The 14,192-nt window shown below is 45.8% G+C and overlaps 16 non-coding genes and 6 pseudogenes across 16 annotated transcripts; all 22 read left to right on the top strand.

Annotated features, from left to right (window-relative positions):
* The first annotated feature begins 5,054 nt into the window (after positions 1-5,054).
* On the top strand, positions 5,055-5,163 carry LOC147264850 (5S ribosomal RNA; annotated as a pseudogene).
* Positions 5,164-5,472: 309 nt separating this feature from the next.
* LOC147264849 (5S ribosomal RNA) lies at positions 5,473-5,591 on the top strand. The gene has a single exon (XR_015114267.1). It is a non-coding gene; the product is annotated as a 5S ribosomal RNA (ribosomal RNA).
* A 309-nt stretch (positions 5,592-5,900) lies between these two features.
* Positions 5,901-6,019, top strand: LOC147264848 (5S ribosomal RNA). The gene has a single exon (XR_015113173.1). It is a non-coding gene; the product is annotated as a 5S ribosomal RNA (ribosomal RNA).
* Positions 6,020-6,330: 311 nt separating this feature from the next.
* Positions 6,331-6,449, top strand: LOC147264847 (5S ribosomal RNA; annotated as a pseudogene).
* Positions 6,450-6,758: 309 nt separating this feature from the next.
* Positions 6,759-6,877, top strand: LOC147264846 (5S ribosomal RNA). Its single transcript, XR_015114266.1, has one exon. It is a non-coding gene; the product is annotated as a 5S ribosomal RNA (ribosomal RNA).
* A 309-nt stretch (positions 6,878-7,186) lies between these two features.
* On the top strand, positions 7,187-7,305 carry LOC147264845 (5S ribosomal RNA). The gene has a single exon (XR_015113065.1). It is a non-coding gene; the product is annotated as a 5S ribosomal RNA (ribosomal RNA).
* Positions 7,306-7,615: 310 nt separating this feature from the next.
* On the top strand, positions 7,616-7,734 carry LOC147264844 (5S ribosomal RNA). The gene has a single exon (XR_015114936.1). It is a non-coding gene; the product is annotated as a 5S ribosomal RNA (ribosomal RNA).
* Positions 7,735-8,043: 309 nt separating this feature from the next.
* Positions 8,044-8,162, top strand: LOC147264843 (5S ribosomal RNA; annotated as a pseudogene).
* A 311-nt stretch (positions 8,163-8,473) lies between these two features.
* LOC147264842 (5S ribosomal RNA) lies at positions 8,474-8,592 on the top strand (annotated as a pseudogene).
* A 309-nt stretch (positions 8,593-8,901) lies between these two features.
* On the top strand, positions 8,902-9,020 carry LOC147264841 (5S ribosomal RNA). The gene has a single exon (XR_015113172.1). It is a non-coding gene; the product is annotated as a 5S ribosomal RNA (ribosomal RNA).
* A 310-nt stretch (positions 9,021-9,330) lies between these two features.
* On the top strand, positions 9,331-9,449 carry LOC147264840 (5S ribosomal RNA). Its single transcript, XR_015114935.1, has one exon. It is a non-coding gene; the product is annotated as a 5S ribosomal RNA (ribosomal RNA).
* A 310-nt stretch (positions 9,450-9,759) lies between these two features.
* LOC147264839 (5S ribosomal RNA) lies at positions 9,760-9,878 on the top strand. The gene has a single exon (XR_015114649.1). It is a non-coding gene; the product is annotated as a 5S ribosomal RNA (ribosomal RNA).
* A 309-nt stretch (positions 9,879-10,187) lies between these two features.
* On the top strand, positions 10,188-10,306 carry LOC147264838 (5S ribosomal RNA). The gene has a single exon (XR_015114196.1). It is a non-coding gene; the product is annotated as a 5S ribosomal RNA (ribosomal RNA).
* A 309-nt stretch (positions 10,307-10,615) lies between these two features.
* Positions 10,616-10,734, top strand: LOC147264837 (5S ribosomal RNA). Its single transcript, XR_015115089.1, has one exon. It is a non-coding gene; the product is annotated as a 5S ribosomal RNA (ribosomal RNA).
* A 310-nt stretch (positions 10,735-11,044) lies between these two features.
* On the top strand, positions 11,045-11,163 carry LOC147264836 (5S ribosomal RNA; annotated as a pseudogene).
* A 309-nt stretch (positions 11,164-11,472) lies between these two features.
* LOC147264835 (5S ribosomal RNA) lies at positions 11,473-11,591 on the top strand. Its single transcript, XR_015113170.1, has one exon. It is a non-coding gene; the product is annotated as a 5S ribosomal RNA (ribosomal RNA).
* A 310-nt stretch (positions 11,592-11,901) lies between these two features.
* Positions 11,902-12,020, top strand: LOC147264834 (5S ribosomal RNA). Its single transcript, XR_015114934.1, has one exon. It is a non-coding gene; the product is annotated as a 5S ribosomal RNA (ribosomal RNA).
* Positions 12,021-12,330: 310 nt separating this feature from the next.
* On the top strand, positions 12,331-12,449 carry LOC147264833 (5S ribosomal RNA; annotated as a pseudogene).
* Positions 12,450-12,758: 309 nt separating this feature from the next.
* Positions 12,759-12,877, top strand: LOC147264832 (5S ribosomal RNA). Its single transcript, XR_015114195.1, has one exon. It is a non-coding gene; the product is annotated as a 5S ribosomal RNA (ribosomal RNA).
* Positions 12,878-13,186: 309 nt separating this feature from the next.
* LOC147264831 (5S ribosomal RNA) lies at positions 13,187-13,305 on the top strand. Its single transcript, XR_015115088.1, has one exon. It is a non-coding gene; the product is annotated as a 5S ribosomal RNA (ribosomal RNA).
* A 310-nt stretch (positions 13,306-13,615) lies between these two features.
* Positions 13,616-13,734, top strand: LOC147264830 (5S ribosomal RNA). The gene has a single exon (XR_015114647.1). It is a non-coding gene; the product is annotated as a 5S ribosomal RNA (ribosomal RNA).
* Positions 13,735-14,043: 309 nt separating this feature from the next.
* Positions 14,044-14,162, top strand: LOC147264829 (5S ribosomal RNA). Its single transcript, XR_015114282.1, has one exon. It is a non-coding gene; the product is annotated as a 5S ribosomal RNA (ribosomal RNA).
* Positions 14,163-14,192: the final 30 nt, after the last annotated feature.

Raw genomic sequence — 14,192 nt, 5'->3', positions numbered from 1 at the left:
AAAAAAAAAAAAAAAAAACACAAACCAGAACCAAACTCAAACCACAATTTAAAAATTAATTCGAGAAACAAGATTTAATTATTAAAAACAAATTAGCAAGGAAAAATAATACAACCCAAAATAACCAGAAACGAGTTCATTTCTCCATTGCTAGACCAGGGAGCTAACGGATAGCCGTCCAGCAGCTTGCTACACCCTGAAGCCCAAGCGGAGGAATGGGAAACAATGCAGATCCAAACCTTCAGAGCACCATGAAGTACAGTTCAGTGGCGCCACACGGTGGACATCAGGATCTGGCAGACCCTGGTTAAACAAGGTGAATTACTGCAACAACCTCCAGTTCAACACAGCGGATTCCAATTCATTAACACAGAAGCAGAGCACTCCAGTGAACACAGTAAACAGTGAACAAACAAACAAGCAAAACATGTGTAGATGGCCAGTAGGTCGCAGAACAGGCTAGTAGCAGAGCAGGCTAATAGAGCAGGAGCCTGTAACAAAGCAGGGTAGTCTGTAGCCAAACAGCCAGAGCAAAGCAGGGTAGTCTGTAGCAAAACAGCAGCCAGAGCAAAGCAGGGTAGTCTGTAGCAAAACAGCAGCCAGAGCAAAGCAGGGTAGTCTGTAGCAAAACAGCAGCCAGAGCAAAGCAGGGTAGTCTGTAGCAAAACAGCAGCCAGAGCAAAGCAGGGTAGTCTGTAGCAAAACAGCAGCCAGAGCAAAGCAGGGTAGTCTGTAGCAAAACAGCAGCCAGAGCAAAGCAGGGTAGTCTGTAGCAAAACAGCAGCCAGAGCAAAGCAGGGTAGTCTGTAGCAAAACAGCAGCCAGAGCAAAGCAGGGTAGTCTGTAGCAAAACAGCAGCCAGAGCAAAGCAGGGTAGTCTGTAGCAAAACAGCAGCCAGAGCAAAGCAGGGTAGTCTGTAGCAAACAGCAGCCAGAGCAAAGCAGGAGCATCTGGCAAAGCAGGATAGTCTGGCAAGACAGCGCCCGGTAGCAAAGCAGCAGCTAGTTCTTCCTCAGTGTCACGGCTCACCAGCTGTGCCAATCAGGTGTAGATCGCACGCATGCAGAGCAAAGGGTTTCACAGCTAGTATGCTGTGGCAAACAGCCTCTGCACGTCAGATCGGCGGGGGGGGGGGGTGTTTCCCCACTAGCGGAGATTAAGGGACCGTGTCCCAAAAGCCGGACGCCTACAATTAAACACGTGAATATGAAAAACGTGCATGATCAGCATGCAACACGAGCTACAGGGAGCTACTGCTACATACCAGCACAGACGGTGGCGAGAAGGCAGACGTGAGGCGATCAGAGGCGGAAGCGAGGTGACCAGGAAGTGGGAGGACCGCGGACCCCAAGAGCAAGAGATTGACCAGGTAGATGCTGCCCCTATTTATAGAGCAGCGCCTCACACTGGTTGGCTAATGATGGTACAAGCCAAGTCAGGCATCACCAACCAGTCTCACTGCTAGGATGGGACCTCTCATCCTGCCACATTTGCATTGATAATTACACTCGGTGCACATCATGCTAGCCAGATTTAGCAGCTAGCCAAAATGTTGAAAATGCTTGCAAATTAGTCCTAAAAACACAGAGAGTTGACTTTACTTTTTACATCTCGAGCCTCCACAAATTAATTTGTGCGACATCTGTATTTTGCCTGTGAATTCATGAAGCTTTCTGATAGTCTGAACCATTTTACAGTACACACAATATACGTGTCACACAACAGTTAAGTCGGTTCATATTAAGATGAGTGCACACTGACTGTGTTTACATGCAATTACGTTCCTCCATCTTGTGCTAGGCTACTGCTCTGGCATGAGTCTGTCTGATGGCATGATTACAGTGTACTTAAGGCCATAGATCAGGAGCTGTGGTTGTATTTGTTTAAAAAAGAGTGGTTTTAGCATCGTTCAAGTGCCTGCTCATTTGTGTTGATTTTTCTTTGTCTCTGATATTGCCTACAGATGCAGGAGCCTATTTTCCAGCTGCCCTGATCCTAGTAAGTACTTGCCTGTCCATCACATTTCACAGTTAATCAGTTATTTTTTCAGACCTCAAAAATTGAAATAGACAACTATGTTATCTGGTCAAAGAAGCTGTTTTTTTCTTCTTCTTCTTCTCTTCTCTTTTCTCCCTGTTTTTTTGGATCTCCAACACTATATCTACATGTATATATTTGATGGCTTATAATGTCTCATTCATCTGAGTGAGTTCCAACACTCCTTTTTTAGGCGCTTCATTGGAATAAATCCTGAGAGTGTCTGCATGTTTTCCCTGTGCTGGTTCTCTCCAGGTACTCCAGCTTCCTTCCACAGTCCAAAGACATGCAAATGGAAATGCAACTCTAAATTGACCGTCGGTATGGCTGTGAGTGTGAATGGTTGTCTGTCAATATTTGTTGGCTGCGGTGGACTGCGATGGACCACTGACCTGTCCAAGGTAATGTCCCCTCTGGGATAGGCTCCAGCCCCACCCTGTGACACTTAACAGGATAAGCGGAAAAATGGATGGATGGATGGATGGATGGATGGACGGATGGATGGATGGATGGATGGATGGATAGATGGGTGGGTGATCACTCACAGGACTGTGAGTCTCTCACTCTGACCGCTTCATGCTATGGGACTTACACTGACGTAACCTGATTAGCTCAGTCAGTTGAGCATGAGACTCTTAGTCTCAGGGTTGTTGGTTCAAGCCCCATGTTGGGTGTTGATCTTAAACACCACTGCTTGTCCTCTCAGTTTTGAAAGCTTTGTTTGTAAATTGTCAGAAAAATCAGTGAATAAACAATACAAACTTAGGCTTTGTCAGAAATTCCATGCTTCCAAACTAACCAATATGAAAAAAACAAAAGGTGAGACTTTTTCATGCATTCGAAAAATTTGTATGCACTTCATTGTATCCGCTTTCTATACTTCCATGCATCCCAGCTTATTTCTGTTAAGGGTTGCAGGGGGAGGCTGGAGCCTTTCCCAGTGGCTTTCAGGTGAGAGGCAGGTTTCACCCTGGACAGGTAGCCAGTCCATTGCAGACAGAATACCCACGCAGGCACGGAGAGAACATGCACACACCACACAGAAAGAACCTGTGCTCGAGCCAGGACTTGAACTTGCTTTGAGGCGACACTGTTAACAACGGTACCACCGTGCCACCCATTGACTGTAACACATTGTAAACAATATACACTCTTGTTATCATACAACACGTAGCCCTGTACAAAAATCAAATAAATTACATCGCATAAAAAGCATAAAGAGATGTGTTAAAAAGTTCAAAAATAAATAGAGTTCATGATCTTTAAAATTGGTTATAATGTGAGCAGGTTAAAAGCATAAATATAATATGTAACATTTAAAAAGTAAAACTATTTACAGTTAAAAAATAAATTCATATAAAGGTCTTTAAGTTCTCTGAGTCTGTAAAAGATCAGTGATCTGAGAATAAGGAGAGGGGAAGAAGCCGTGTTTATATGTAACCTCAATTGTTACCTGTCAATCATTTCATTCCTGTCTTATCTTTGGGTGTATTAAGACCGCAAAAGCCAATGAGAGGAAAGTTACTGTGTAAGGGGTGGGACTAGTGGCGCAGGTTTGTGAGGTGAGTAGTTAGCGCGCATGGGGAGAGACACAGAGGCAATGATCAGAGAGTTGAGAGGGGAGGCATCGTTTGTGTGGAGAGCATTTAAGTTTATTTTGGAGGTCGACGACTGGTGGTCCTGATATAAACTTCTGTGTGACCTTCGAGAGGTGAATATTTATGCCTGTATTTGCGCTTTATCTAACTGTTATAGTGAAAAGAGACTGGATGTGTACATGGTTAGCGACGTGCTAGCTAGGGATAGCATTCCGTGCTAATGTGCCTGCAGATCGTAGCTTTAGCGTTGTAATATTTTTGGAGCGAAAGGAAAGGTAATGCGAATTCGACACGAGATAATGTTTGATAATTGTGACTAAATTAAGATAATATGCTTGAAGGAGACGGACATTGGAGAGAGAGAGAGACGGGTTTCCATCCGATGGCTCTGCTGTTCTGCTGTGCCTTGTCCTGCTGTGTTTTCTTCTTCGTGACTTTCGCTGTCCCGCCATTGCGTGTGAGTGTTTGGATTGTGACTTCCACCGCCATTGCCATTACCATTCAGACTCTCATCCTCCATTCCCGTTCTCCCCCTTCTAATAAAACCCTGGATTTGTGAGGACTAACATACACATGCACTTGCTTTTATTGTGTGCTCAGCTGCGAGTGAAGCGGCCATTACAGTTGTGAAGCCCCGACCGCACACGAGCTTCAATAAACAGGCCTGAAACAGGTAAAAATTTAATTTAAGGTGTTTCATATGAATGTGTGTGTGCCCACAGGTAAAATATTGAGTTTTAGTTGTTGTAAATTAAAGAATACCGGTTTAGAAGGTAACTTAAGGATTCTGAAAGGGATTAAATATGATGTATATTTTTATAAAACAAAAGGGTTATCTTTTGTAGAGGAAACTTTTTTTCCTTACAATTGAGGTGCAAAGGATGACTTGAGGGTATTTTATGTGAAACTATCCAACTAAAAAAGATTTTTATTTTCAGTGAAACGAAAGTTCAGAACCAAGAAAGACACTGTTTGTTTTGTTTTGAAAATCCTCTTACTCATTGTTAATAATTTAGTTCATTGTATTTTTATAATACTAGAATATATTCAATTTTTATTTCATCCATCTCTGTGAACAAGTACCTGTGAAGGATTAATTTGCAATTCTTTTAACTTCAGCTTGAGGAAAGGGCAGCTTTGAGTCTTTGGGGACCAGCATGAGCGAGCTTCCCTCACGCACTTCTTCTTGAAGCGCCTTTCCGCAGCTTTGAAATTGAATGTCATGCAGCGTGTAATTTGAAGAAGACAGATGGCAGATGCAGTACTTTTCTCTAGATGACATCAACATTCTTTTCTTTATATTGACAGGACACCTATTTGGCGTGTGAAAAGTCCCTGAGGCTGTTGCGCATCACGTTTTTTTTGAGGTTGTAAAGTGAGTGAAATGGATATAGAGCCCATGTATGTCAGAGTCAAGGGCTTACGGCCTTACCACTCTGAACACGCCGGATCTCGGAAGCTAAGCAGGGTCGGGCCTGGTTAGTACTTGGATGGGAGACCGCCTGGGAATACCAGGTGCTGTAAGCTTTTTTGTTTCATTGTGAGGAAAGGGCAGCTTTGAGTCTTTGGGGACCAGCATGAGCGAGCTTCCCTCACACACCTTTTCTTGAAGCGCCTTTCGCAGCTTTGAAATTGAATGTCATGCAGCGTGTAATTTGAAGTAGACAGATTGCAGATGCAGTACTTTTCTCTAGATGACATCAACATTCTTTTCTTTGTATTGACAGGACAACTATTTGGTGTGTAAAAAGACCGTGAGGCTGTTGCACATCACATTTTTTTGAGGTTGTAAAGTGAGTGAAATGGATATAGAGCCCATGTGTGTGAGAGTCAAGGGCTTACGGCCATACCACTCTGAACACGCCCGATCTCGTCTGATCTCGGAAGCTTAGCAGGGTCGGGCCTGTTTAGTACTTGGATGGGAGACCGCCTGGGAATACCAGGTGCTGTAAGCTTTTTTGTTTCATTGTGAGGAAAGGGCCGCTTTGAGTCTTTGGGGACCAGCATGAGCGAGCTTCCCTCACACACCTTTTCTTGAAGCGCCCTCCGCAGCTTTGGAATGGAATGTCATGCAGCGTGTAATTTGAAGTAGACAGATGGCAGATGCAGTACTTTTCTCTAGATGACATCAACATTCTTTTCTTTTATTGACAGGACACCGATTTGGCGTGTGAAAAGACCCTGAGGCTGTTGGGCATCACTTTTTTTCTGAGGTTGTAAAGTGTGTGAAATGGATATAGAGCCCATGTGTGTAAGAGTAAAGGGCTTACGGCCATACCACTCTGAACACGCCCGATCTCGTCTGATCTCGGAAGCTAAGCAGGGTCGGGCCTGGTTAGTACTTGGATGGGAGACCGCCTGGGAATACCAGGTGCTGGAAGCTTTTTTGTTTCATTGTGAGGAAAGGGCAGCTTTGAGTGTTTGGGGACCAGCATGAGCGAGCTTCCCTCACACACCTTTTCTTGAAGCGGCTTTCTGCAGCTTTGAAATTGAATGTCATGCAGCGTGTAATTTGAAGTAGACAGATGGCAGATGCAGTACTTTTCTCTAGATGACATCAACATTCTTTTCTTTGTATTGACAGGACACCTATTTGGCGTTTGAAAAGACCGTGAGGCTGTTGCACGTCACTTTTTTTCTGAGGTTGTAAAGTGAGTGAAATGGATATAGAGCCCATGTGTATAAGAGTCAAGGGCTTACGGCCATCCCACTCTGAACACGCCCGATCTCGTCTGATCTCGGAAGCTTAGCAGGGTCGGGCCTTGTTAGTACTTGGATGGAAGACCGCCTGGGAATACCAGGTGCTCTAAGCTTTTTTGTTTCATTGTGAGGAAAGGGCCGCTTTGAGTCTTTGGGGACCAGCATGAGCGAGCTTCCATCACACACCTTTTCTTGAAGCGCCCTCTGCAGCTTTGGAATGGAATTTCATGCAGTGGTTAATTTGAAGAAGACAGATGGCAGATGCAGTACTTTTCTCTCAATGACATCAACATTCTTTTCTTTTATTGACAGGACACCGATTTGGCGTGTGAAAAGACCCTGAGGCTGTTGGGCATCACTTTTTTTCTGAGGTTGTAAAGTGAGTGAAATGGATATAGAGCCCATGTGTGTGAGAGTCAAGGGCTTACGGCCATACCACTCTGAACACGCCCGATCTCGTCTGATCTCGGAAGCTTAGCAGGGTCGGGCCTGTTTAGTACTTGGATGGGAGACCGCCTGGGAATACCAGGTGCTGTAAGCTTTTTTGTTTCATTGTGAGGAAAGGGCCGCTTTGAGTCTTTGGGGACCAGCATGAGCGAGCTTCCCTCACACACCTTTTCTTGAAGCGCCCTCCGCAGCTTTGGAATGGAATGTCATGCAGCGTGTAATTTGAAGTAGACAGATGGCAGATGCAGTACTTTTCTCTAGATGACATCAACATTCTTTTCTTTTATTGACAGGACACCGATTTGGCGTGTGAAAAGACCCTGAGGCTGTTGGGCATCACTTTTTTTCTGAGGTTGTAAAGTGTGTGAAATGGATATAGAGCCCATGTGTGTAAGAGTTAAGGGCTTACGGCCATACCACTCTGAACACGCCCGATCTCATCTGATCTCGGAAGCTAAGCAGGGTCGGGCCTGGTTAGTACTTGGATGGGAGACCGCCTGGGAATACCAGGTGCTGTAAGCTTTTTTGTTTCATTGTGAGGAAAGGGCAGCTTTGAGTGTTTGGGGACCAGCATGAGCGAGCTTCCCTCACACACCTTTTCTTGAAGCGCCCTCCACAGCTTTCGAATGGAATGTCATGCAGTGTGTAATTTGAAGTAGACAGATTGCAGATGCAGTACTTTTCTCTAGATGACATCAACATTCTTTTCTTTGTATTGACAGGACAACTATTTGGTGTGTAAAAAGACCGTGAGGCTGTTGCACATCACATTTTTTTTGAGGTTGTAAAGTGAGTGAAATGGATATAGAGCCCATGTGTGTGAGAGTCAAGGGCTTACGGCCGTACCACTCTGAACACGCCCGATCTCGTCTGATCTCGGAAGCTTAGCAGGGTCGGGCCTGGTTAGTACTTGGATGGAAGACCGCCTGGGAATACCAGGTGCTGTAAGCTATTTTTTTTCTTTGTGAGGAAAGGGCAGCTTTGAGTCTTTGGGGACCAGCATGAGCGAGCTTCCCTCACACACCTTTTCTTGAAGCGCCCTCTGCAGCTTTGGAATGGAATTTCATGCAGTGGTTAATTTGAAGAAGACAGATGGCAGATGAAGTTCTTTTCTCTCGATGACATCAACATTCTTTTGTTTTCTTGACAGGACACGTATTTGGCGTGTGAAAAGACCCTGAGGCTGTTGCGCGTCACTTTTTTTCTGAGGTTGTAAAGTGTGTGAAATGGATATAGAGCCCATGTGTGTCAGAGTCAAGGGCTTACGGCCATACCACTCTGAACACGCCCGATCTCGCCTGATCTCGGAAGCTAAGCAGGGTGTGGCCTGGTTAGTACTTGGATGGAAGACCGCCTGGGAATACCAGGTGCTGTCAGCTATTTTGTTTCTTTGTGAGGAAAGGGCAGCTTTGAGTCTTTGGGGACCAGAATGAGCGAGCTTCCCTCACACACCTTTTCTTGAAGCGCCTTTCTGCAGCTTTGAAATTGAATGTCATGCAGCGTGTAATTTGAAGTAGACAGATGGCAGATGCAGTACTTTTCTCTAGATGACATCAACATTCTTTTCTTTGTATTGACAGGACACCTATTTGGCGTTTGAAAAGACCGTGAGGCTGTTGCACGTCACTTTTTTTCTGAGGTTGTAAAGTGAGTGAAATGGATATAGAGCCCATGTGTATAAGAGTCAAGGGCTTACGGCCATCCCACTCTGAACACGCCCGATCTCGTCTGATCTCGGAAGCTTAGCAGGGTCGGGCCTTGTTAGTACTTGGATGGAAGACCGCCTGGGAATACCAGGTGCTCTAAGCTTTTTTGTTTCATTGTGAGGAAAGGGCCGCATTGAGTCTTTGGGGACCAGCATGAGCGAGCTTCCATCACACACCTTTTCTTGAAGCGCCCTCTGCAGCTTTGGAATGGAATTTCATGCAGTGGTTAATTTGAAGAAGACAGATGGCAGATGCAGTACTTTTCTCTCAATGACATCAACATTCTTTTCTTTTATTGACAGGACACCGATTTGGCGTGTGAAAAGACCCTGAGGCTGTTGCGCATCACTTTTTTTCTGAGGTTGTAAAGTGTGTGAAATGGATATAGAGCCCATGTGTGTAAGAGTATAGGGCTTACGGCCATACCACTCTGAACACGCCCGATCTCGTCTGATCTCGGAAGCTAAGCAGGGTCGGGCCTGGTTAGTACTTGGATGGGAGACCGCCTGGGAATACCAGGTGCTGGAAGCTTTTTTGTTTCATTGTGAGGAAAGGGCAGCTTTGAGTGTTTGGGGACCAGCATGAGCGAGCTTCCCTCACACACCTTTTCTTGAAGCGCCCTCCACAGCTTTCGAATGGAATGTCATGCAGTGTGTAATTTGAAGTAGACAGATTGCAGATGCAGTACTTTTCTCTGGATGACATCAACATTCTTTTCTTTGTATTGACAGGACAACTATTTGGTGTGTAAAAAGACCGTGAGGCTGTTGCACATCACATTTTTTTTGAGGTTGTAAAGTGAGTGAAATGGATATAGAGCCCATGTGTGTGAGAGTCAAGGGCTTACGGCCGTACCACTCTGAACACGCCCGATCTCGTCTGATCTCGGAAGCTTAGCAGGGTCGGGCCTGGTTAGTACTTGGATGGAAGACCGCCTGGGAATACCAGGTGCTGTAAGCTATTTTGTTTCTTTGTGAGGAAAGGGCAGCTTTGAGTCTTTGGGGACCAGCATGAGCGAGCTTCCCTCACACACCTTTTCTTGAAGCGCCCTCTGCAGCTTTGGAATGGAATTTCATGCAGTGGTTAATTTGAAGAAGACAGATTGCAGATGCAGTACTTTTCTCTAGATGACATCAACATTCTTTTCTTTGCATTGACAGGACAACTAATTGGTGTGTAAAAAGACCGTGAGGCTGTTGCACATCACATTTTTTTTGAGGTTGTAAAGTGAGTGAAATGGATATAGAGCCCATGTGTCTGAGAGTCAAGGGCTTACGGCCATACCACTCTGAACACGCCCGATCTCGTCTGATCTCGGAAGCTTAGCAGGGTCGGGCCTGGTTAGTACTTGGATGGAAGGCCGCCTGGGAATACCAGGTGCTGTAAGCTTTTTTGTTTCATTGTGAGGAAAGGGCCGCTTTGAGTGTTTGGGTACCAGTATGAGCGAGCTTCCCTCACACACCTTTTCTTGAAGCGCCCTCTGCAGCTTTGGAAAGGAATTTCATGCAGTGGTTAATTTGAAGAAGACAGATGGCAGATGCAGTACTTTTCTCTCGATGACATCAACATTCTTTTGTTTTATTGACAGGACACCGATTTGGCGTGTGAAAAGACCCTGAGGCTGTTGCGCATCACTTTTTTTCTGAGGTTGTAAAGTGTGTGAAATGGATATAGAGCCCATGTGTGTCAGAGTCAAGGGCTTACGGCCATACCACTCTGAACACGCCCGATCTCGTCTGATCTCGGAAGCTAAGCAGGGTCGGGCCTGGTTAGTACTTGGATGGAAGACCGCCTGGGAATACCAGATGCTGTAAGCTTTTTTGTTTCATTGTGAGGAAAGGGCCGCTTTGAGTCTTTGGGGACCAGCATGAGCGAGCTTCCCTCACACACCTTTTCTTGAAGCGCCCTCCGCAGCTTTGGAATGGAATGTCATGCAGCGTGTAATTTGAAGTAGACAGATGGCAGATGCAGTACTTTTCTCTCGATGACATCAACATTCTTTTCTTTTATTGACAGGACACGTATTTGGCGTGTGAAAAGACCGTGAGGCTGTTGCGCATCACTTTTTTTCTGAGGTTGTAAAGTGTGTGAAATGGATATAGAGCCCATGTGTGTCAGAGTCAAGGGCTTACGGCCATACCACTCTGAACACGCCCGATCTCGTCTGATCTCGGAAGCTACGCAGGGTCGGGGCTGGTTAGTACTTGGATGGGAGACCGCCTGGGAATACCAGGTGCTGTAAGCTTTTTTGTTTCATTGTGAGGAAAGGGCCGCTTTGAGTGTTTGGGGACCAGCATGAGCGAGCTTCCCTCACACACCTTTTCTTGAAGCGCCCTCTGCAGCTTTCGAATGGAATGTCATGCAGTGTGTAATTTGAAGTAGACAGATTGCAGATGCAGTACTTTTCTCTAGATGACATCAACATTCTTTTCTTTGCATTGACAGGACAACTATTTGGTGTGTAAAAAGACCGTGAGGCTTTTGCACATCACATTTTTTTTGAGGTTGTAAAGTGAGTGAAATGGATATAGAGCCCATGTGTCTGAGAGTCAAGGGCTTACGGCCATACCACTCTGAACACGCCCGATCTCGTCTGATCTCGGAAGCTTAGCAGGGTCGGGCCTGGTTAGTACTTGGATGGAAGGCCGCCTGGGAATACCAGGTGCTCTAAGCTTTTTTGTTTCATTGTGAGGAAAGGGCCGCTTTGAGTCTTTGGGGACCAGCATGAGCGAGCTTCCATCACACACCTTTTCTTGAAGCGCCCTCTGCAGCTTTGGAATGGAATTTCATGCAGTGGTTAATTTGAAGAAGACAGATGGCAGATGCAGTACTTTTCTCTCAATGACATCAACATTCTTTTCTTTTATTGACAGGACACCGATTTGGCGTGTGAAAAGACCCTGAGGCTGTTGGGCATCACTTTTTTTCTGAGGTTGTAAAGTGTGTGAAATGGATATAGAGCCCATGTGTGTAAGAGTATAGGGCTTACGGCCATACCACTCTGAACACGCCCGATCTCGTCTGATCTCGGAAGCTAAGCAGGGTCGGGCCTGGTTAGTACTTGGATGGGAGACCGCCTGGGAATACCAGGTGCTGGAAGCTTTTTTGTTTCATTGTGAGGAAAGGGCAGCTTTGAGTGTTTGGGGACCAGCATGAGCGAGCTTCCCTCACACACCTTTTCTTGAAGCGCCCTCCACAGCTTTCGAATGGAATGTCATGCAGTGTGTAATTTGAAGTAGACAGATTGCAGATGCAGTACTTTTCTCTGGATGACATCAACATTCTTTTCTTTGTATTGACAGGACAACTATTTGGTGTGTAAAAAGACCGTGAGGCTGTTGCACATCACATTTTTTTTGAGGTTGTAAAGTGAGTGAAATGGATATAGAGCCCATGTGTGTGAGAGTCAAGGGCTTACGGCCGTACCACTCTGAACACGCCCGATCTCGTCTGATCTCGGAAGCTTAGCAGGGTCGGGCCTGGTTAGTACTTGGATGGAAGACCGCCTGGGAATACCAGGTGCTGTAAGCTATTTTGTTTCTTTGTGAGGAAAGGGCAGCTTTGAGTCTTTGGGGACCAGCATGAGCGAGCTTCCCTCACACACCTTTTCTTGAAGCGCCCTCTGCAGCTTTGGAATGGAATTTCATGCAGTGGTTAATTTGAAGAAGACAGATTGCAGATGCAGTACTTTTCTCTAGATGACATCAACATTCTTTTCTTTGCATTGACAGGACAACTAATTGGTGTGTAAAAAGACCGTGAGGCTGTTGCACATCACATTTTTTTTGAGGTTGTAAAGTGAGTGAAATGGATATAGAGCCCATGTGTCTGAGAGTCAAGGGCTTACGGCCATACCACTCTGAACACGCCCGATCTCGTCTGATCTCGGAAGCTTAGCAGGGTCGGGCCTGGTTAGTACTTGGATAGAAGGCCGCCTGGGAATACCAGGTGCTGTAAGCTTTTTTGTTTCATTGTGAGGAAAGGGCCGCTTTGAGTGTTTGGGTACCAGTATGAGCGAGCTTCCCTCACACACCTTTTCTTGAAGCGCCCTCTGCAGCTTTGGAAAGGAATTTCATGCAGTGGTTAATTTGAAGAAGACAGATGGCAGATGCAGTACTTTTCTCTCGATGACATCAACATTCTTTTGTTTTATTGACAGGACACCGATTTGGCGTGTGAAAAGACCCTGAGGCTGTTGCGCATCACTTTTTTTCTGAGGTTGTAAAGTGTGTGAAATGGATATAGAGCCCATGTGTGTCAGAGTCAAGGGCTTACGGCCATACCACTCTGAACACGCCCGATCTCGTCTGATCTCGGAAGCTAAGCAGGGTCGGGCCTGGTTAGTACTTGGATGGAAGACCGCCTGGGAATACCAGATGCTGTAAGCTTTTTTGTTTCTTTGTGAGGAAAGGGCCGCTTTGAGTCTTTGGGGACCAGCATGAGCGAGCTTCCCTCACACACCTTTTCTTGAAGCGCCCTCCGCAGCTTTGGAATGGAATGTCATGCAGTGGTTAATTTGAAGAAGACAGATGGCAGATGCAGTACTTTTCTCTCGATGACATCAACATTCTTTTCTTTTATTGACAGGACACGTATTTGGCGTGTGAAAAGACCGTGAGGCTGTTGCGCATCACTTTTTTTCTGAGGTTGTAAAGTGTGTGAAATGGATATAGAGCCCATGTGTGTCAGAGTCAAGGGCTTACGGCCATACCACTCTGAACACGCCCGATCTCGTCTGATCTCGGAAGCTACGCAGGGTCGGGGCTGGTTAGTACTTGGATGGGAGACCGCCTGGGAATACCAGGTGCTGTAAGCTTTTTTGTTTCATTGTGAGGAAAGGGCCGCTTTGAGTGTTTGGGGACCAGCATGAGCGAGCTTCCCTCACACACCTTTTCTTGAAGCGCCCTCTGCAGCTTTCGAATGGAATGTCATGCAGTGTGTAATTTGAAGTAGACAGATTGCAGATGCAGTACTTTTCTCTAGATGACATCAACATTCTTTTCTTTGCATTGACAGGACAACTATTTGGTGTGTAAAAAGACCGTGAGGCTTTTGCACATCACATTTTTTTTGAGGTTGTAAAGTGAGTGAAATGGATATAGAGCCCATGTGTCTGAGAGTCAAGGGCTTACGGCCATACCACTCTGAACACGCCCGATCTCGTCTGATCTCGGAAGCTTAGCAGGGTCGGGCCTGGTTAGTACTTGGATGGAAGGCCGCCTGGGAATACCAGGTGCTGTAAGCTTTTTTGTTTCATTGTGAGGAAAGGGCCGCTTTGAGTGTTTGGGTACCAGTATGAGCGAGCTTCCCTCACACACCTTTTCTTGAAGCGCCCTCTGCAGCTTTGGAAAGGAATTTCATGCAGTGGTTAATTTGAAGAAGACAGATGGCAGATGCAGTACTTTTCTCTCGATGACATCAACATTCTTTTGTTTTATTGACAGGACACCGATTTGGCGTGTGAAAAGACCCTGAGGCTGTTGCGCATCACTTTTTTTCTGAGGTTGTAAAGTGTGTGAAATGGATGTAGAGCCCATGTGTGTCAGAGTCAAGGGCTTACGGCCATACCACTCTGAACACGCCCGATCTCGTCTGATCTCGGAAGCTAAGCAGGGTCGGGACTGGTTAGTACTTGGATGGAAGACCGCCTGGGAATACCAGATGCTGTAAGCTTTTTTGTTTCTTTGTGAGGAAAGGGCCGCT

This window comes from Aulostomus chinensis, chromosome 4 (assembly GCF_037954235.1).
Source record: "Aulostomus chinensis isolate RoL2024-O1b breed Wild chromosome 4, RoL_Achi_v1.0, whole genome shotgun sequence".
Lineage (NCBI taxonomy): Eukaryota > Metazoa > Chordata > Actinopteri > Syngnathiformes > Aulostomidae > Aulostomus > Aulostomus chinensis.
This window is presented reverse-complemented; position numbering and strand designations above follow the sequence as displayed.